Here is a 22,211-nt window from a genome sequence, read left to right on the forward strand (position 1 = left end):
CAGCGCCTCACTAAAGTTATCTACAATTATTTCAAAGAAATCTTTAAATTATTCTAATACGTCAATTGTTACATTGAATGGGACGTTTTCTCTCCCTCTTAAATCTATCACCACGTTTGTTACCACTCCCTGCAAGGCCATTCTTGTTGCAATCATTTTGTCCTTCAATGGGGGCGGTTATTAAGGTCTATTGTCTATGATTTCGTTTTCCGCCTGAACATTGTCATTATCGTGCAAACCAAGGTCATCAATTTCTTCACTTTCAGACATAACAACGACCCCACCCTCTGTATTAAAGGAATGGAATTTTTCGAAGTGCCTACCGTAATTGTAAATGTAGTCGCATGTAGCTTGGCAATATGGTTCACAACAAGGAATGGGAAAGTCTAGTTCTCCATACTGCTTATGATGGCCTAAATGAATCTAAATATCCTTTATGGACTTCACTGCAACACATTTTTTACACGAAGGACAATTAAACATTTTCACTACAGTAAAATAAACAGAATTATCAACGCACAAAATCAAAACACACTGCTTTACTGCAAGAGTGATGTTTCAAACTGTTTCTTGGTGTTAGTTCATATTCCCGCCATTTTTTTATTTGCTGATTATGTACCGTTCCCTTTACATTTTTGAACAAAAATTGATATAATTGACAACGCCTTTCTTCGTTTCATTATTCACAAATATTCTCAGTCTTTGTTCTTTGAATCGAAATTATATTTAGTCATAAGCTAATTGAATCAGCATGTATCCATTTTTTGTGATAGACGATTACATGCACGATTACTCGTGTAAAATCTGGGCTCTTGTGTTTTGGGAACCCGTCCCATTTATATTCCCATTTTATGGGGACACCTTTAATTTTATTGATGTAAATAAAATTTCCGACAAACGTATGTTAACGGACCCTTCTGTAACTGGCGAGATATCAGTGAATCTCTTTTGTATCATGGAGCATGCCATCGCACGAGGGAACTTTATTGCAATAGCAAGTATAGTCGTATATATTAGTAATTCATTCCTGTTTAGGCTATTTTATAGCATGTATATTTTTTTTAGCTGTCCACCGTGAACTGGAAATTCTAGCACAAGAAGAGATCAGAAAAAGAGCGGAACGTTTTATCGGTGATCAAAAGGCATACCAATCCCGGCAAGGCAGTTGAACTGATTGTTTATGCTTTTGCTGTTTCACGTTCTATTAGATTGCTAAATAAAAATTTGGAAGTATGTTATTTGTCGTGTTTTTAGCTCCTTTTTTTGTGCATAGTCTTTGAAACGCGCACAAGATAATTTTTGAAGTTTTCTATTAGTTCAAAGACGGATTCGAACACACTGATGAAAATGACAGTACTGATTTAACTGCCTGATACTCTATCTATGAGCTATTTGTTCTTATATATCAATATTAGTTAAAATAGAAGTTTATTTTGTAATGAGAAAGTTGGGACTTAGTGAAATTTGGAAGAAACAAGCCGTTGATAATTTTCTGCTAGGATGTATACTAAAGATAAGGTTTGCAATAAACTTGATTATCAAACCAATTCACGCGATATATACTTATTTCATTTGTTGATGTTTCAAAATGTTTGTTTTTTACATCCCGCCAAAGAGATGCAAAAAGTGAACATTTTTACCTTTTCTTAACGCAATCTTTAGTTAAATCATGTGTCGTTTAATGAGGGGCGTTTATTAGGTTTAATGTCCAAAGTGGCGCGAAGGTAAAAATGAGAAAAATAAATTTACTCCATTTTTTAAACCTTGTGTTTCCGTTTTGAAAACATAGAATTTAGAATATTTTCAAAGCATGGTCATGTTTCCCCTTTTCAACACAGCGTTTCTTAGAGAGTACAATCTCTGTATTCACTGGAAGACTTTTGTTTCGATCTTGAAACAAGTTTCGTTGACGTACAAGCGCCACTGCCCATTCTATTTGAATTGTTAGTCAAATTGATGCGGGTTAGTGAAGACGACGATGAGGAAGAGTTGGTGGACGATCTTCATTGGTATGTTTTGTTCGTAGTTTAAAGGTCGTGAATGTTGTCGATCAAAATTTTAAACGAATTCCCTCCTCAACTTCAACCGCCAACATTTCTTTCCTCTTATATGTAGTCGGTAAATAAAAAATCTGCATCTTTTGGACGTGACTTTCGGAGAGGTCGGGCAGCGGGACGCCAGTGAATTTTGCGTCATTTTGTCAGTGCCCGCTGTTATTGCAACTGTTCTGCGGACTTACTTTGAAGGCTCCATTCTTCAGACATTGATTTGTCAGGAGTAAGTCATCAATTCTGCTTGATTTATATTAGCTAAGAGTTATACTTGTAGATTTCTGTTATTTATGATTTTAAAGATGTGGTCACTCGTCAGATAGCTATCAGACTTGTTGTTGTTCGCTTGGGATTTGCCCCTTCCGCTGAACAGCTACACTATTGGTGACTGTTTGAAATCTTATATGGCTCAGGAGGAGTGCGAATGGGATTGTTCTGCTTGTGATTGTAAGAAAGCAATCATGGTGAAGTCGATTGAAAAAATCCCGTGGTAAATAAGTTTCAGTTTTTCCGGGTTTTTTTTCCCGTAAGTGGCATTTAATGTGGGTTTTTTTTTGTCCTAGTGTGCTGATGATTTCCTTGAAACGTTTTTTGAATGGCATAAAAAATCAAGCGCTAATTGTTTTTCCAAATGTTTGGTAGCCGTTCAAGATGTCAGGCGGCACCTCCAGCAACTTTTCTCTTCAGTCGCATGTGACTCACCTTGGTGACACTGTCGATTCCGGTAATTTGTTATAAAATGTCATTTATTACTGGAAATTAAAAAAAAAATTGTTTTAGAATAAACTGTTACCAATAGGCTATTGGTAAAAGTTTGTGACCTGTTATTAGTGATTTCGCGTTAACCTTTTGTAATTTTTTTTTCTGGGTTTTCTTAGGGTGGGGAATTTTCCAGGTCATTACGTTTGCCAAAGCAAAGGTAGCGATGGAGTGATACGGCTATTTGACGACGACCGAGTTAACCAGTAACCGTGGGGCGAAGTGCGAACACTCGGAAGCCGCTTATATAATTTTTTATGTTCGAATTTAAATTATCGTCCTTTTTTAAAAAATGCATGTTTCTTGTGGTTTATTCAATTCAGAGATGTAAGATGTAATCTAGATTGTATCAAACGAAGCTTTCTGGTTATTGCGGAAGCCCTCCGTTTTCATCCATCTGATGGTTGTTTGTCGTCGATTGCTTTCTCTTCACGTAAAAAGCCACCAGTTGCCATTGAATTGCTGCATCGGATTTTCCGTTTTACTTCCAGTCCTTGTCGTCACATTTCTGTAAAATTGTATATGCTCCTACGGAATGATTATTATGCCTTCCTCCGCCTCCTTCGTGTAATAAAACAACATTCAAGACAACGCCTAGAGACAATTGTTTGGGGTACATCTCAAAAGAAGCACAACATGCGAGCTTTTCATCGTGTATCTTTGATTGCCCATTGCAGCAGCAGCAGGCCGGCTCTTTGATATTTATTCGCCCGTCACCCCTGTAAGCATCACTAAGAGTAGGATCGCTGTTAGAGTCGTCCTAGTCCGGTATTGTTTTTTTTTGCATAGAAATATTTTCGTCCCTTTTTCTATTCATTATTCCGCAGGATATAAACTTGGGTTTAGGGTAACAGAATAGTCGGATAGAGTTACGGGCTCTCCCGCGTATTTTCGACCGAGAACTCGGAGATTTTTTTCTTTACTGCTCCAGTGCTCCTATTTTCGATGTATTAAGCAAGTAGCACGTGACCAGTTGGGGTATTGGAGTCTCTCTCGAGTAGTCGAATGTATGTCGAGAAAGCGACCAAATTAATGATATTCTTTTGGAGAGAAGATGTTTGATGGATTGACCGCGGCATCAAAAAATAATATACGGAATCATCATCGCTCATGATATAGCCAACACCGCTCATCCAGGCAGCATAATAAGGCAGAACCATGGTCTATGAGGAGGTGGTACCGTCACCATGTTGGAATTGGCCGTAAGTCCTCGTCACAGCTATTTTTAAGGGGGTGTTTAAAAGTGAGATCCCCCGGGTGGGTCGAAGAGGGAGAGGGGGAGGATGGAAAGTGCGGACGTCCAGAGTACAGCATACATATCGTCCTAAGGAATTGCACCTTGTTTTCTTCAGTACGGCCGCAGCAGCGCTTTTGGATGGTCAGCCTCGTTATTTCTCTAGTATTACATTTTTTTTTCGTGATTCGTGCTGCCTCGTGCAGAAATTGATTGAGTGTTTTACGGAATAGTTTATTAGTGTATTTCTCCCTGAAAGTAATTTAGTGCAGCATTTGTTGCATAGTTTGCCAGAAAAACTTGTGTAACACTTTTCTAATCAAAAGTCTGAAATCGAAATAATTTTTATTTTTGTGATTGGAGAGTATGGTTTTGTCTGATTCATTGACGCTGTTTACGGTAGGCATTTGTAGTTGTTTGATGGCTGTTGCACTGGCCGACAATGTGCCATTTGGATGGCTTGTGTGGCACTCCCTGCAGTATTCCACTCCAATTCCTTTGAGGTGAATAATTTTTTGCTCTTATGTATGTTGTGTGTGACAATTTTTTTATGTTCTATAATTGTTTGCATGTTTAATGTGCCAATTTTTGCGTGTGTGTGCGTAACTGGCACGCTGACTAATGGGTTGTTTTTTGGTTGTATCTTTAATGACATGTTATAGGCCGGTCGAGGGTGTTACAACGTTCACGGTTGGACGCAGTTATTTGTGCGACGTGACTGTTCCGCCTGAGATTGCGGTACGGTCCGTTTACAAGCGGATCGCAGAGACAAAGCACTGCAAGCTGACAAGGCTTGAGAATGGGAAAATTGGGCTGACGGGTTACACGATGGCGGGCACGTTTGTCAATGGCGTGAAAGTCATTTCACGGTAAATCATTTCATGGGGCGAGCTTGTCGATATCTCTTTCCCATCCGTCTGCCTGCGCTATACGAATTTAATTTCCCCTCTTTCTAAACACCTAACAGTAAAAAAAAAAACAGAACCCTTTAGTTTTCGACCAAGAATTTAAAATTATTCTACCTTTATAAATGTTTTTTTTTTCCTTTCCGGATATGTTTTTGGACAGTATGCTTCCCCACCCCCCGTCGCTAAAATTTCTTACCTCGTTTATATCCTCGAAATCATTTAAAATAATATATACTCCCTGCCACTGCCGGCATGCATGCTGCTGAACCCTTTTTCTTTTTTTTGTCTGGTTATGTAATCCACTATGTTTCCCGCCCCCGGTCCCTTTTTCCTGCATTTCTGTGTTGGCCCTTCCCCAAATTTCAAAAGAAATTCTTGGCCGTGGTTCCGTGAATATCCTCGATGCAATACTTGATGGATTCCTTCCTTGGAGAGTGCGTGCCATTTAAAAGTTTCTCGTTTCTTTTCAATAGAATTCTAAAATCGGCTCAGCATCTTATCCTTTTTAATAATGAATGACACAACTCTTTTTTTTATAATCTCACTGAACAACGTCTCGACACTCGTAGTTTTAGAAATAATTTGAAACAATTCTTACGCGTTATATTAGTGTAAATCTAAGTGGGACTTAATGGCTCCATTGATATATTTCCAATTTAAAAAAAAACTTATTAACTAATAAATTTCATCAGCTAGACCATTCTTCTTGCCAGGAAGTTGGAGAATCCGACAGTCGTGCCAACGAACTCAAAAACTGGTTCGTTTTTCAAAATTGATCTGAGGACAACCCAGAGAAATGTGAAGTGGCACTGCAACTGCACCACCAGGTTCGCTAAGTAAGGAGGCCTATCGCCCTCCGGAGGTACAGTATGGTCCAAAAAAATCCAAACAACCTAAAAGCCACCTATCAGTCATGCGGGAACTATGTTAGGCTTTTTGGTCCTAATTTTTTTTTTTTTTTTTTTTTGGGGGGGGGGGGGCTAGGAACAAAGCAAAGGTGGGAAGAAAGAAAACGGAGTAATAGGCTCATTTAGCCACTGGTCATGTCTTCCTCCCCCCCCCCCAAAAAAAAAAAAAAATTATGAATGAAACCAGACAGGCTGTCTGGAATTTCCTTTGTGGGTAAAAACGAATAACCGCATTGCAATAGCCTTAGGCTCACTGTCAATCTTTCGACGAGTGACGAAAAAAGAAAAAAACTGTCCAAATCCTTCAACATAAAGCGGGAAAAATTCAAAGGTATCAATGTGTTGCTTTGAATCACTTTTCTTACAAGTCAATTTTTAAAGAATGTCGTGACATAAAAAAAATAATTTCATCGGTGATTATTAATCATTTCATTTCCTATCATTTAATTAATTAAAAAGGAACGAAAAACGACGATTTGATAGGTTTTCGTTGTTTCAGGACGCCAAGATTTGAACTCGGGACATCAGGGACAGTAGAAAACCACCGTTACCACTCGACCACAATATCTATTGACATATTGCCACATATTCATTATTTAAAAAATATATTCCTGTTAGTGTTTCACACGCTTTGTTAATCGTTTCTTTATAAATATAATTACTCTTACTTGGTCTAGTGGTAACGGTGATTTTCTACTCTCTTTGAAGTCGCGAGTTCAAATCTCGGAGTCCGTTGAGCGAAAATGACAGTAACCCTCAAAATAGCGTGTAGAAGAAGTTTTATAAATTTCAAAATTATTTGTGCCCCACAAAAAACTAACTCGTTCTACAAGGCAGAGCTTGGTCATGGCCACATAGCTCGTAACAACTGAAAAACACAATAAGAGGGACGATTTTTCGACAACTTTAACCAGGGAGGACAAAGGAATGGGAAATTGGAGAACGCATAGGAGAATAACGTCAGAAAATTGGAATACATTGGAATGCCCGCGGGCACATTATTTTTTTTTGTCTCCGTCCAGAAGGTAGCAAATAGGAGAAGATGATTCAAGAAAACAACAGTCCAGTTTGCTTCCTTGGTCTCACTAGCGGCGTGTGACGACCAACTCTCCTGGAGGGCTAGGTGGAAGTGGGTGATCCGTCTCCTCGATTAGCACCTTTTTCCTGGAGAGTGGGAGAGTTGGGCTGAGGAACGGGCGATCCATTCCCTTCGCCAGCACCTTCTTCCTGATGAGAACTTGGTTTAAGCTGTTCATCTCCTAGGCCAGCGCCTTCTGCCAGGGAAGTAGTTGGCTGGAGCGGCCCAACCCTACACCATCGTCTTCTACCAGAGGAGAACTTAACTTAAGCGGTTCATTCTATACGACAGCGCCTTTTGCCAGAGAAGCACTTGGTTGGAGGGGTTCATCCCAGACGACAGTGATGTCTTTCCAGGACCACTAGGAGAAATTATAATTTATTCTTGAAATAGATAACTTTACTAGGATTGACGAATAACTCATGGAGTAGTACGTCAGAACATGGGACGGAAAATAAACCACCAATGGATCTTATCTGAACAATACAAAATTCTTAAGTGGACAAAAAAAGAGAAATCCAGTGAACAAAAAAAGAGACGAGAACGAGATGGTTGGCACTTGCCCGTGTCATTAGATAGACGGCAGAATGTCGACGTCCATGGGCTTGATTTTTATTTGTCTACGTCCAGGAGGTAGCATAGGATAGGACGGCAAGCAAGAAAATAAGAGCTCAAGTTTGCATTCTTGGTGAAACTAGCGGCTAGTGCCAACCAATTCTCCCATGGCTAGTCGGAAGACAGGGTAATCCGTCTCGTTCACCAGCGCCTTCTTCCTGGAAAATGGGAGAGCTGGGCCGAAGCGGTACATTCCCTTACCCGGCGCCTTCTGCCAGAGGAGCGGTTGGTTGGATCGGTTCCTTAGATTCATCTGCGATGTCTTCTCGGGCCACCTAGAAGAAACAGCAATTAAAGAACATTAATCAAATAAAATAAAATTTCACATAAATAAGATTTACTACTACTACTCTTTGATTATATCTTCTGCTTCTTCTATGAACACCAACGCGAGTCACCCTCAAATAGGTTCCATAGAAAGGCCTTTCTTCCAATTATTCGATGACCTTGTCGTCATTTTCATCGTAAAAAACAACGCACGGTGGCCTGTCTACCATTGTTTATCAATTTTACATTCGAGATCTCTCCATTGACCTCAAAAGCCTCAATCAATATTTCTCTAGACAAACATGTCAATTCCTTGTGCCCGATAACGCTTATAAAGAACCTATAAAGAGTGAGAATGTTGTAAAAAAAGTAATAAAAATAATAATAAGTTTACAGTTGGCATGGTAACGAAACGGATGTGAGATAATCTTTAAAACATCAGAAGATGTGGGCTTTGTCAAGTTATGGCCACAGTTAAGATGATGCCAACTGATATCCAAGTAATAGTAACACTACATGATTCTTCAATGGGAAATATAAGGTGTGAAACTATAATTATTAATAAAGAAAAATCATTCTACAGAAGTATTCAAAATATAACAGAAAGAGTCAAATCTATTAGACTAAGTCTCATAAACTACACAGAAAACATGCTCAACTTCACAGCCAGACAAAGGGCCTCGGAGCTAGTTACTTTAAACATTGAAAGACACGAATTTTCTTGACATGAAAACTAATCTGACAGGTTTCGAACAGAGAAATTTCATTCGGAATTTTTTACCAATTGTAGTTAGACTAACGCATTATTTCCTTATCAAAAAGTTTTAAGACTTAATTCCTTATGAGGAGTGGCTTCTTGGACCATATCTTCTGGCTTCTGGTTCAGACGGGATCCAAGAAACCATAATGAGTACCCACAAACTAAAACGCATGTAAACCACAAATAAACCTATCAGCTAGTACGATTCCTTTTAGCAGCTGTTGTTACAAACGAGGAATCAAGTGAATCATATTCATATATTGGTGTGAGAATCCTTCTACGAGCACAGTAACACGAACTCCTTAATTCCATCAAAAGACCGAGGGCACAAATACAAAATAAGATCCAATCTTAGTTCAGTCGCCTTCCAAAGAATAATATCTTTTACAGCCCTAGGGGCATCATCTTCCCCTACAGCTCTTTGCCTCCTAGCGAACTCGCTGATGTTATCAAATGGGTGGTAGAAAAACACATTCAAGAGATTCTTATGTGATCCAATACATTTATACACAATCGAAAACACTATATCATGCTCATTCTGAATTGCCAAGGAAAGGAGAGAATTTGATCCAATGGTAAATCTACACAGTGATTTGTTCACCAAATCTTGTAATCTTGACATCTCAACACATTGGGCTACTAGTTTGAAATGTCTATGTTTTATCGAAATCCAAGTTGCTGAATACCTCTTTAATCAGTGAGAGGCAATTTCATTGAATACATGTTTACATCGAAAAACTGGTAAATTACCAGTGGTTATTAATCAAAACTAAATTATGATTAACTTATTACTACAGATCACTTACATCTACGATGCCACAATTAAATGGAGTGAAGTCACTATATGACACATGCATTAGTGTGGGTGTAAACAGCATGCAGCTGTGTGTTGTAGGAAACCAACCAGCGATTATCCAGTCAAACCAATCAACAGTCATTTTGGTCAGTTGCGTAAGTTGGAAACTATTGAACCTACTGTTCTATCCAAAAGTATTGCTATTTTTTTTGTAATAGCTGACTGCTTGAAATCATTAGTGCTCTTCGAACCAAAGGATACTTGAAACGATTCATTGGTTTATTGGCTGTCCCACACTTGGAGACCTTGGATCTCAATTGTTGATGATGAAAAATCAATATTTGACCATTCCATGAGATGTGTAGTAAGAAATAGAATTTTTTTTTCTTTCAAAATCAGAAACTGACACTTGATATATCTAGCTTTCTGGCCATTTTCATGTGACTACGAATTCTTCTCTTCCTTCATTACTGAGCTCGTGAAATTGCAAATACTTGACATCTCATATTCTGAAGCAGAAGACATTGGCATGGAAGTAATTGGCACCTATTGCACATATTGGAGGTACAATAGTTGGTTAAATATCAAATTTCTTGAAGATAATTATTGTTTTTATTTGTAGAAAACTGAATATTACATATGTTGGAGTTAAAGGTTTGTGTGTCGGTTCTGGGCTTCATCTAAGTCGTGAAGGTTTTGGAGTTGGACTGTCCAATTTTCTTCTAGCGTTAAGTGAAATGGTTACGTCCATTACTCATGTAGGAGTGCAAATAATGTTAGATAACGTTCGTAGTCTAAGAGTCTGTGATTTGGCAACAGTACAAAACATTACGAAAATTTACAAAAAAAAATCTGGAATCACAATTGAGACTTGCCCAAAAATTCTCCGATACATATTAAAATCTCTCGTCACATACCCTACGTTCCTTAAGATCTCGTGTTTGTTGTGTATCTGTGCCCCCCAGCTGAAAAAGAACTGCAGTATTTTGCCGAAAACTGCAGTATTTTGCAAAAAAATGTAGTTATTCTACATTTACTTTAGTTTTCCATTACTATATTTATTTTACTGTAGTTTATCCTTGTAAAACTGTAGTTTTACCAAGTCTGTTTTTCCAAAATTAAAACAACTGCAGTTTTTTTTATTAAACTGTAGTATAAATTTTAAAAACTGCAGTTCAGCAAAATGTATTTTAGTTTTTTATTACTTTGTTTAGTTTACTGTAGTATAAATTTTAAAAACTGCAGTTCAGAAAAATTTACTCCAGTTTTTATTACAAAGTATCTGTAACACTGCAGTTTAAACAGTTGTTTGATTTATAAAAATAGTTAAACGAATATGAAATTGTACGTGAACAATACATTTAATAGGAATTGTTCACATACACATATGACTTGGCAGTTATAAAATTGACAGTGAAAAAAAATTATTAAATATTATACAGCAGGAACACATTTAATCCCTTTCAAATCTACAATTATTTGGGACAAATGACTAACTCTTTAAAAATAACCCGTTCCCGAAATGATTCTGGGACAATAATCCTAATAAAATTAACGAGATTAATGTTTCTTGACTTGACAAGTTTAGTTTTTCTCTATATGCAGCAGCGGTACAGAATTATTTAAAGTCTATTTAATAGTTTATAGTATACCACTTTAGGCCTATTTAGTCAAGTAGATCAATTTTCATTTGCACTTAGCCATACATCACATTTTCCAACTTGAAATATTTTTATGTATCTCCCCTTGCTTATAATTTTACCAATTTCTTAAAACGTAAGTAGTCTAACCTATAATGTTAAGTCTAAGTACTATAATTGTATTTGTGAGTGTTTTCGACAAACACGCCCGCTACCTTCTTACTCCGATTGGCGGAGATATAGGACCGGTCGAAATAGGCCCCGACGAAATAGGCCCGGCAAATAGGACCGGACGAAATAGGACCCTACGAAATAGGCCCACTTTTGTAATATTTTTAAAGCGGTCCTATTTCTCCGTCAAAGTGGGCCTATTTCTCCCAATTATTTCTAAGTTCCATAAGGTACTCTGAAGTATTTAAAAAATAAATTCGACCTACTCTACATGAGCGAGAAGGCGGAATAATCTACGAGAGATCCGCCACCGCTTATATTCATTGCCGTAGCTCAAACCACGATGATTGATTTCACACATTGCCGTTTCGTTTTTCACATGTTAGGCAGCTGATTCCCGTCTTTATTTTTTGATGAACGTATTCCCCTTTATCTTAACTGTAAAATTCATTTTTTACAAACGTCGTTTTCACTTATTAACTATCGCTAATTTAAAAAAATGAACAAATTTCCGTGTTTTCTTCGCCATTTATTTGTTCCGTAGCTCGATCCCCCCTTCAGCGGCTCAGCCTTGAACGCGTCTCTCCCCTTTCAGCGGCTCAGCCTTGAACGCGTCTCCCCCCTCTACCTATGCCAGTACTCAGGTGAAGTAGGAAATGAACATGTTTGATGAAATAAATCTTACGGATTGATTTCAAACATATCCATAACAATTTCATGTTTTTTTTTTAAGCAACAAACGCATATCACTTTTAAGTTTCTTGTTTTATGGGGCTGACGCGAGGTGCTGCTCAAGCCGGCCAGAAGGGTGGTCGAGCGGGGGAGGCTGCACGCACTCATGGGAGAGGGGTGAGTGAAGGGGGGTTTACCTGGGCCATACCATACACGCCCATGTTTTCCCTTCTCCGTATCTGTTAAAGGATGTACTAGTGGTTAGCAACTCGGTCTATGAATTTCAAGCGCCGGTGTTCGAAACTCGGCCATGTCGATAAAGATTTTTATTTACAAAATATTTTAGAAAATTAATAGCTCAACAGCATAAAGCGGTGTGGAACTATCCTGGCGAAATTGATGGTTTTTTCTTTTTTTAATTGATTTAATATACAGCACGAAAAGGAAATTTCTATTATAGTTGAATACCAAATGTGGTTTTGAAGATTTCCATCTATCGGTGATAGTAGCGTCACTAGCGTGATTCAATAGCGTCATGAAGATGGCGTCATCTGCTCATCGTCAACTTCAGCGTTTAATTTACAAATAAGAAATAGAAATCTTATAAAAAAATTAAAATAGCTTCAAGATGTGTACATTTTATTTTTAATCATTTTAAAATTTGAATTGCAATTTTCGTTACATTTGATCTGTAAGAATTCGATTCTGAATCATTCTCATTTCAAATCGATTCACACACATAGCAGACGCTAACACATCAAGCGTCATCAATAGCGTGGTCTATGGACTATGGTGCAATGCTATCACTGGAGTAAGGCGTTTATCTTCTATTCGGGTATGTTAGAGAACTCTTATCATGTTATTTTCAATCTTTAGTTTCTAATATTGTAATTATCAACTTGTGTGGATAGGTAGCGTCATGATTGGCCTACCCTGATGGCGTCATGATCGCTGCTGATTGCCTTTCAAATAGGTTTTCAGCGTTCTGCTTACACCTTTGGCATAGTCACATATTTCACAATCCAACATCAATTGGTACCAACAGCAGCCCTTCTCTCCATCATCCAGAAGGGTCTGAGATCAGTGTTGGAGATGTGTGTGACAATTTTAATATGATGAAATTTATCTACCACCAAATTTTTACTCTTATGTTTTTGTTTTTCAGGATGGTTCGGAACAACCCATGGAAAGCTTATCACTCATTGATGCTGTGATGCCTGATGTTGTTGCAAGTCGTCAACAGCAAACACAGAACAAACAGAAACCACAAGTGGTAAAGACAGAACCACCAAATTCCAATGGAGATGAACCCATGCATTCCAATCGTAAGATAGTCACTACTTTTTTTTGATCCCCTGAACTGCTTACTTATTTTCCATTCAACTATTTAATGAAGACTGGGAAGAGGAAACAGGAGTAGAGATACCTCTCAGCAAATCAACTGTACTTTGTGGCCATGAATCTGAAGTTTTCATCTGCGCCTGAACCCATCAACTGATTTATTGGCTTCTGGCTCTGGTGATAGTACTGCCAGAATTTGGAACATGAATGACAACTCGTCTTCACCAACTCAACTTGTTATTATGCATTGCATTCAGAAGGGTGGAATTGAAGTTCCGAGCAACAAAGATGTCACCTCACTTGACTGGTGTGTATGTTTTTTCTTATACCTTAAGCGCCAAATAGTTCGCTGTGTAATAACAGAGTTCTTTTTTTATTTAGTGTGATGGAACTCTTCTTGCAACTGGCTCTTACGATGATTACGCTCGCATTTGGACAATTGATGGAAGATTAGCTAGCACTTTAGGACAGCATAAAGGTCTTATTTCGCACTAAAATGGAATAAAAAGGACAACTATATCCTCAGTGCTGGATTCGACAAAGTAGAACTAAGTTTTTACTTTTTTAAACGAAACTGTTGATATTAATGTATTTCTTTCATTAGACGACCATCATTTGTCACGCTATAACGGGCCAGTGGACGCAGCAGTTTGCTTTTCATAATAAAACACAGGAAGACTGGTAATTAATTTGAATATTTAAAAAATGGAAAGGCAACTCATCAGTTTTTATATACGGTAATTTTTATTAGATTTATTCTCAATGGCTGGGATGGAGCCCAAGCGCTGGAGATGACCCAAATTTATCACGGTCTAATAACATCGCAGGAGATTCAAAGGATAGAAAAAATCGAATACCTTGGCGGGAAAAAATTATTAGATTAACTATTTCATCATTACTGCATTTGCGTGGAATGGAAAGACAGCCGCGATTTAAAATCTAACTTCTTAAACATAAGTTTAAATTGTAAAAAGAAAAAAACAACCGTTCTATTGTAAATTTATTCAAATAAATAGATTAAATGTTGAACTCCACTAACTAACTTACAAACCACTAACCACAACTACGTTTATAGTGCTACGTTTTAATACTCCGTATGTAATGTAATGACCTGAATAGCATTCGTTATAAAGCGCTAGCCGAAATCAGATTCATGTTTGGGTTATTTGTTCCAAGACCGGTAGGACTCCATTTCATGGTGTAGATTTCCTTGTCGTGTGCTTGCGAATCATGAACACAGGTGGCTTGTTTCATGGACCACATCTAGGAAAAGGATCGGACACATTTGATTTGATAGTATTTTGACAAGAATGAACTTGCACTTTACCTTGAGCGTCATATCGTCAGAACAGGAAGCCAAAAGATTACCCTAAGGATCCCACTTAATGGCGTTTACTTCATTCTAGAGAAAAAAAATAATATTTCTCTTTTAATCATTCACAAATTCGCAAGAGAAATCAGATTATTGTTACCGTATGTCCTTGGAAGGATTTGGTTGGCTTGTTACTGCCCAGCTTACAAACATAAATACACTGGTCAGTGGAGCATGATGCAAAACTGACATTCGACTGCCAATCTACGTCGAGTGCTGGGCCGGAATGGAAAGCAAACTGCTGCGTGCACTGACTCGTTGAAGCGTCCCAAATGATGGTCGTCTAATGAAACAAATACATTAATATCAACAGTTTTCATTTTAAAAAATGAAAACTTAGGTCTACTTCAATGTTGAATCCAGCACTGAGGATATAGTTGCCATTTTTGTTCCATTTTAGTGCGAAAGAAGGTCCTTTATGATGTCCCAAAGTGCTGTTGACGACTTGCAACAACATCAGGCATCACATAATCAATGAGTGATAAGCTTTCCATGGGTTGTTCCGAACCATCCTGAAAAACAAAAACATAAGAGTAAAAATTTGGTGGTAGATAAATTTCATCATATTAAAATTGTCACACACATCTCCAACACTGATCTCAGACCCTTCTGGATGATTGAGAGAAGGGCTGCTGTTGGTACCAATTGATGTTGGATTGTGAAATATGTGACTCTATGCCAAAGGTGTAAGCAGAATGCTGAAAACCTATTTGAAAGGCAATCAGCAGCGATCATGACGCCATCAGGGTAGGCCAATCATTACGCTACCTATTCACACAAGTTGATAATAACAATAGTATTAACTAAAGATTGAAAATAACATGATAGAATTCTCTAACATACCCGAATTGAAGGTAAACGCCTTACTCCAGCGATAGCATCCACAGACCACGCTATTGATGACGCTTGATGTGTTAGCGTCTGCTATGTGTGTGAATCGATTTGAAATGAAAATGATTCAGAATCGAATTCTTACAGATCAAATGTAACGAAAATTGCAATTCAAATTTTAAAATGATTAAAAATAAAATGTACACATCTTGAAGCTATTTTAATTTTTTTATAAGGTTTCTATTTCTTATTTGTAAATTAAACGCTGAAGTTGACGATGAGCAGATGACGCCATCTTCATGACGCTATTGAACCACGCTAGTGACGCTACTATCACCGATAGATGGAAATCTTCAAAACCGCATTTGGTATTCAACTATAATAGAAATTTCCTTTTCGTGCTGTATATTAAATCAATTAATGTATATATCATCAATTAAAAAAACAAAAAACGATCAATTTCGCCAGGATAGTTCCACACCGCTTTATGCTGTTGAGCTATTAATTTTTCTAAAATATTTTGTAAATAAAATTCTTTATCGACATGCCCGAGATTCGAACACCGGCGTTTGAAATTCATAGACCGAGTTGCTATCCACTAGACTACCCGTTGACATACACAGAGAAGGAAAACATGGGCGTGTATGGTATGGCCCAGGTAAACCCCCCCTTCACTCACCCCTCTCCCATGAGTGCGTGCAGCCTCCCCAGCTCGACCACCCTTCTGGCCGGCTTGAGCAGCACCTCGCGTCAGCCCCATAAAACAATAAACTTAAAAGTGATATGCGTTTGTTGCTTTAAAAAACATGAAATTGTTATGGATATGTTTGAAATCAATCCGTAAGATTTATTTCATCAAACATGTTCATTTCCTACTTCACCTGAGTACTGGCATAGGTAGAGGGGGGAGACGCGTTCAAGGCTGAGCCGCTGAAGGGGAGAGACGCGTTCAAGGCTGAGCCGCTGAAGGGGGGATCGAGCTACGGAACAAATAAATGGCGAAGAAAACACGGAAATTTGTTCATTTTTTTAAATAAGCGATAGTTAATAAGTGAAAACGACGTTTGTAAAAAATGAATTTTACAGTTAAGATAAAGGGGAATACGTTCATCAAAAAATAAAGACGGGAATCAGCTACCTAACATGTGAAAAACGAAACGGCAATGTGTGAATTCACTCATCGTGGTTTGAGCTACGGCAATGAATATAAGCGGTGGCAGATCCGTCGTTGAATATTCCGCCTTCTTGCTCGTGTAGAGTAGGTCGAATTATTTTTTGAAAATATTTAGAGTACCTCATGGAACTTAGAAATAATTGGGAGAAATAGGCCCACTTTGACGGAGAAATAGGACCGCTTTAAAAATATTACAAAAGTGGGCCTATTTCGTAGGGTCCTATTTCGTCCGGTCCTATTTGCCGGGCCTATTTCGTCGGGGCCTATTTCGACCGGTCCTATTTCTCCGGCTTCCTCTTACTCCTGTTATCTAAACTAACAAAGACTATAAATCTTCCAAGTCCATAGGTTATAGAAAACAAAAATCATAATCTACTTCATAGATGTCTACCAAAATAACAAGTTAATTGGTCTAGTGGTTAGCGAGATGAGGTACCAATTTCAGAATGGAAGGTTCAATCCTGGCCCACGTCGAATCTTTTTTTGTCGAAGTTTTTTAACAATGATAGTAATAAAACTGCATTTTTTATTGAAGAAAAACTACAGTTATTTGAACTAAAAAAACTATAGTTTTGCGGCCAAATTACTCTAGTAATGGAAACTATAGTTAAACTACAGTTAAACTGAAGTTCTTTTTTAGCTGGGCCAATGCGATCAAGGTGGAAATTTATGTTGTCACAGGACTTACAGATAGTGACTTACTAAGTGTCCTATTTCTTGAAACTCTATAACTTCACAATAATGGGAAAGTTTGACCTAAGTGTCGTTTGATGGCGGTATCATTTCAATTTTAAAAGCCTTTGGAAAGTCATCATTTGAGACACTTTACGTAGCCGATATATTTCCGTGATGTCGAACATTCAAGTGGTCTTTAAGCTTTGCCCAAACCTTTAAATAATGACCTCTTTGAGAATTCTTATCATTTCACTGCAAAATTCGATAGAGGATGGGTAGAGACTGCTGAGCCTCAAATATTGATGCATCTGGAGAAGTTTACACTTTCAGGTGACTTTATTCCAAGAGAACATTTGATTTCGTTGTTTTCTTCGCCTTAATTAGATAAAATATACATTAAAGGATGTACTACGCTCAACGACAACATACTACAAATTGTTGCTAGAATTCACAAATTCAATAGTCTTAAACAGTTAAACTTTTGCAACACAGTGTGACCGAGAAAGGAACAGATGTATTCATGAACGCTAATAACTCTCTCTTAAGGAGATATCGATTTATTGGTGTGTTGTGGAAAGTAATTTTAAATGTTGGGAGAAACAAGCTAAAGAGAAAAATTGGCAGTTATCCATTTACTTTTGAGAAAAGGTTTAGATATTTCCCTATTTTTCCCATACTTTATTTTAGTCATGACCTTTGCTGAATTGTGTCACTTTGTCTTTTATTTTTGTCATGAAAAATATATGCCGAAAGGACAATGCTTTCTTTCCGTTTTACAACTAATCTGCTATGTAGTCCGAATAACCAGTAATAAAATCAGAACCTAGATTTATACCGATTATTTGTTTTACTAAAATTTGCAGGAAACCACAGCTTTAGCCTGAATTATTTATCTGGTTGACTATGCGATAATGTTACTTTTTATTTGCATTCGACATCATGTAAAGTATATAAAAATTACCAGTTTTCTCCCAGGTTCATACCCAAGCTCTAGTTTTCCTGATCTAAATGTAAAAAGTATGAAAAAAAGTTTAAACCCAATAAATAATTCATAAGTTGATTGATATTTTTTATTCCAGGCGTCAGTTTTGTCGTGATCATAGAAATAGAACACCTGACATTATCTACACTTGTCTTCCATAAAAAGTGGGAAAATAGCAAATTGTGCTATTTTGTTTTTGTTTGTTTCAAATTGTGCTGCGTGTGTTTCATCAAAATTTAACTTATAAGAAAATTTTTGGTTTGTCACTTTAAAAGGAAGACACACTGAAAATTTCTTCATAATCGTCATTGATGAAAAAATTGTTTTTTGTTGAATTTTTTGAAATTTTGTTGAAAACAAAGACCAGGGGAAAGTTGGTTATCATTTTTAGTTGGAGTAAATTTAATCCAAATTTGTTTTAGTGGAGATGTTAGCAGACCAAGTTCCTCTAGTTGTGCGGCAGCCATTAAATGCATTGTGATTTTTAATATTCAAAAAAATTTGTTGCCGGGAATCACAAGATATTCCTCAGATGGAAATGTAAACAGTTTTGTCTTTACACTGAATGCCGCACCTGCATAAATCAGCAACTTCTTCTTTAAAGGCAAAGAGGAACTAGTTCAAGTCGCCCGGTTTACCTGGTCCATGATAAATGCCGCCAAAATACGTTATACCATCTTAGAGAAAAATAATTAACGTGGATATTTTTTGATACAATTTACATAGAGGTAGTAATATCGATTAAAAATGCTAATTACTACCAAGAATTCTAAAAAAATCGGCCGGAATTCTGATGTGATACTCTTTCTCATTGGAATTCCATCCACGTTGAGTTAAAGCTTCAACTCAAGAGGGATTTGCATTCCTTGCGACTCTAACACTGTAGAGGGCGGCCTCTACACCAAAATGTTAGTATTTTCCTGGTTGAACATCAATAAACAGGAGTTTTCCTCGCTTGGAATGTAGTAGGGTACTCCCACAGAGTGGTAGATCAGTTAATTCAGATTTTCTGTTCAGCAATTTCAGTAAACTTGAAACCTGTGTTAGAGGAATGCGGGAGTCAATTGCCAAATTACGTAAACTGGCTCAAACAATTTCCTGTGAATCTGTCTTTGCTGTTGATCAGCATCTATTACAGTGTTGTTGTTCTCCCAGTATCCGGCACCGTCATTCTTGATTATTATCGTCGGAAATTTTTCCTCTAACAGGATAATTTCTACATGGAATGAAATGGTCCGTTTGGCACTTGCTGCTGCAAGAAACGGGTCGGTAGTTGATATATACTGCACCAATCATCGCAACATGTATTACGTTATTCAACGAGCTATTTTCAAGTATTCAAAGAAATATTCCAAAGTCGAAAAAAACTCCAAGTTCAGCCCGCTCAAGCACCGAACTAAACCGACTCATCTGATTTCAATACCTGTACCACGATCACATCACTTGCTGGCAGTGATTCGTAGAATTCCGTATTTTCCTCTATTGGGTCCACTCAAAACCAAAACGATGAAAACTGCGTACATTCAGATGCACCTTTTTCACTTGTCTACATTAGGTTGGCATCAGTTTTTGTGCGGCAAAGGGGAAAGCGACTGCTACTGACCAAAACATCGACAGCCAACTTCTGTTGCAAGAATTCAAGAAAGAGAACAAAGACGATCCTGCAGGATTCTTTCCAAATGCAATATCTGATGGTAACATACAATTAGTCATTAACATACGCAACAATACTGCGCATCTCGGTCTCAACGCAATTGACCAAACGTCGATGAATGACCTACCATCATTCGTACTTTTGAACCGAAGCGTCAATCAACCTGGTGTAAGAGCAGAAATACAAACAATTATCAACCAAATGATGGCCGGCAATTTTGATGGCCTGGTGAAGTTTACCTTCACTTTTACAACTGCGTTTAGTTTGGAAAAGGCCTTTGGTCTGTCGCAGATTGTATACGGAGTGATACTTGAGTTCCTAGCCGAGCCGATCCGGTACTGAAACTTAATCTGGCCAATATTACCATCGATGTCTTTGCGAACATGATAAATTAAACAGCGTTTTCAATGTCAAGAGATCGCTCATCGTGTTATGATCCAGAATTCTTGTAGAGGCTGGATTCAGGAAAAGTAATTTAAACGAAATGTTGACGTAAGATAACGTCGAGTGGACGACGGAGGGTGGTCAATGAGTGAAAAGAAAAAGGGCAGTGCGGGGCACGACGGCAACAGGAACGGTCGAGGGAAGAGAGCTGAGAGACCTGGTATATGGGCTGTACTGGGCCGAGCGTAACAATCGTTTCAAGTTAACCGCTCAGAACATCTCAAAGAAGACTTGGAAAAAAGGAAGATATGATTTACATATAATATCAGTATTAGTCTGTCTATATGAATTATCTCATAGCCCTATACTGCTTTACATAATCTTAGTATTTCTCAGAATGTTTTTCCTTTCCACAAAAGCTGTTAGAAACCTTCTTATTGGAGAATCTTATGGGAAATGGAGACGACAAATGATTCAACTGGTCTTTCGCGTTTAACTCCCAAACATGGAAACTTTGATTATCTCAGTGCTGAGCACAGCTGAATTGACGAATCATATCATCAGTCAGACAAATTAACTACGACTTCATGCTTATTGCTCAATTCAATCAAGATTTTATTGAAGTATTAAATCTAATTTTCTAATAAATTTGTAATTTTCATTAAGTTTCCTAAAGTTCTATTGAATTTTTTATTATACAATTGTTGTGTAATAATACTGCAATTACTCCGTAATACTTTGTGTGTAATTTATTTTCTATTCTTATATATCCACTTTTTTTCAAATTACAGCTTCCCTTACCTAACCAAACGTCCACCCCCATGTCGGACACATCATCATACGCATCAACTTCCTTGCCATCACGTACCGACACCCCAACCACAATGGACGAACACCCCTAATTCAACCCAAGCGAGAACAAAACGATTGATTTACGCAGCGCATCGCAGAATACAATAGAAATCAGCAGCACTGTTGATGTAAGTTCGAGTAATGAAGAAGGACAAGAAGACGCCAAAATCGTAAAAGAGGAGTCAACAAAAAAAATTAAAACTGTATCGGAAATTCAAATTAATAATAAATAAATATTTAAAAAGATGCGTTACTTCCAAAGTTAATTTTATAATTTTGCCTATTCCGGGTTATTATAGATTATTATTCCATTCAACCATTATAATTTGTTAATAGACGGCTATGCAAAGGAGGGAGCGAGCTTGGAGGGGTCCCAGAGAAAGTGCGAAAAAATTCATCAGAAAAGGTTTTTTCCAAGTTAACCTTAAGTTGTATTTCAAATCGATATTTATTACAAATGGGCCTTATGATTGCATTCAACCTTTCCATAAAAACAAATGTTTAAAAAGTTTTGAAATATAAAAGTTACAAACTATTAACATGGTTCTTCACCGGCTGAATAGTATATGAAGGGTGCCTGTTCTGGATGTAATCAAACTTCTAGTAAATCCGACAAGGTTGCCAGATCTAGGAAATACAGATTTGGGATGATGCGACAACTATGCACGAGGGGAAATGAGGGGAGAAAACCGCTAAAGGATTCGGTTCGATCCTTTTATAATGACAAATCATCTGTAAACATGTCTGTTCTAGAAATAAAAAGGAGTCGTCTGTTACATAGCAATGTGCTGCTGCATGTGTTAATATATGAAACCATGGTTTGCAACTCAACAATTGAGTATATTCTTTATCACATAAGAAAATAGCACATTTTATTGGGTATTATCACATCATATGGAATAAATAAAGAATCCCACCTCTTTTCAGATGCTTCAGGTTGTGAACCTAGAAAAGAAAGGAATGGGACAGTTTTATTAGAATTTGGTGTGATTAAGAATCATGTTACTCATTAGCTACATGGTTTGAAAATTTCCCGTCAACTCTCCGGGTGAGTTTTTTAGATAGCCAAACATGGACGACAGATTAA

General features: G+C 37.5%; 1 long non-coding RNA gene and 1 pseudogene across 1 annotated transcript; one reads left to right on the forward strand and one right to left on the reverse strand.

The window, feature by feature from the left end:
• Positions 1–9,905: 9,905 nt before the first annotated feature.
• Positions 9,906–14,202, forward strand: LOC124336746 (annotated as a pseudogene).
• Positions 14,203–14,277: 75 nt separating this feature from the next.
• Positions 14,278–15,616, reverse strand: LOC124338000. Its single transcript, XR_006917612.1, has 6 exons — positions 15,416–15,616; positions 15,156–15,340; positions 14,919–15,084; positions 14,673–14,855; positions 14,528–14,602; positions 14,278–14,463 (listed from the first exon to the last, which is right to left on the reverse strand). It is a non-coding gene; the product is annotated as an uncharacterized LOC124338000 (long non-coding RNA).
• Between the last annotated feature and the right edge of the window lie 6,595 nt (positions 15,617–22,211).

This window comes from Daphnia pulicaria, chromosome 4 (assembly GCF_021234035.1).
Source record: "Daphnia pulicaria isolate SC F1-1A chromosome 4, SC_F0-13Bv2, whole genome shotgun sequence".
Taxonomy (NCBI): Eukaryota; Metazoa; Arthropoda; class Branchiopoda; order Diplostraca; family Daphniidae; genus Daphnia; species Daphnia pulicaria.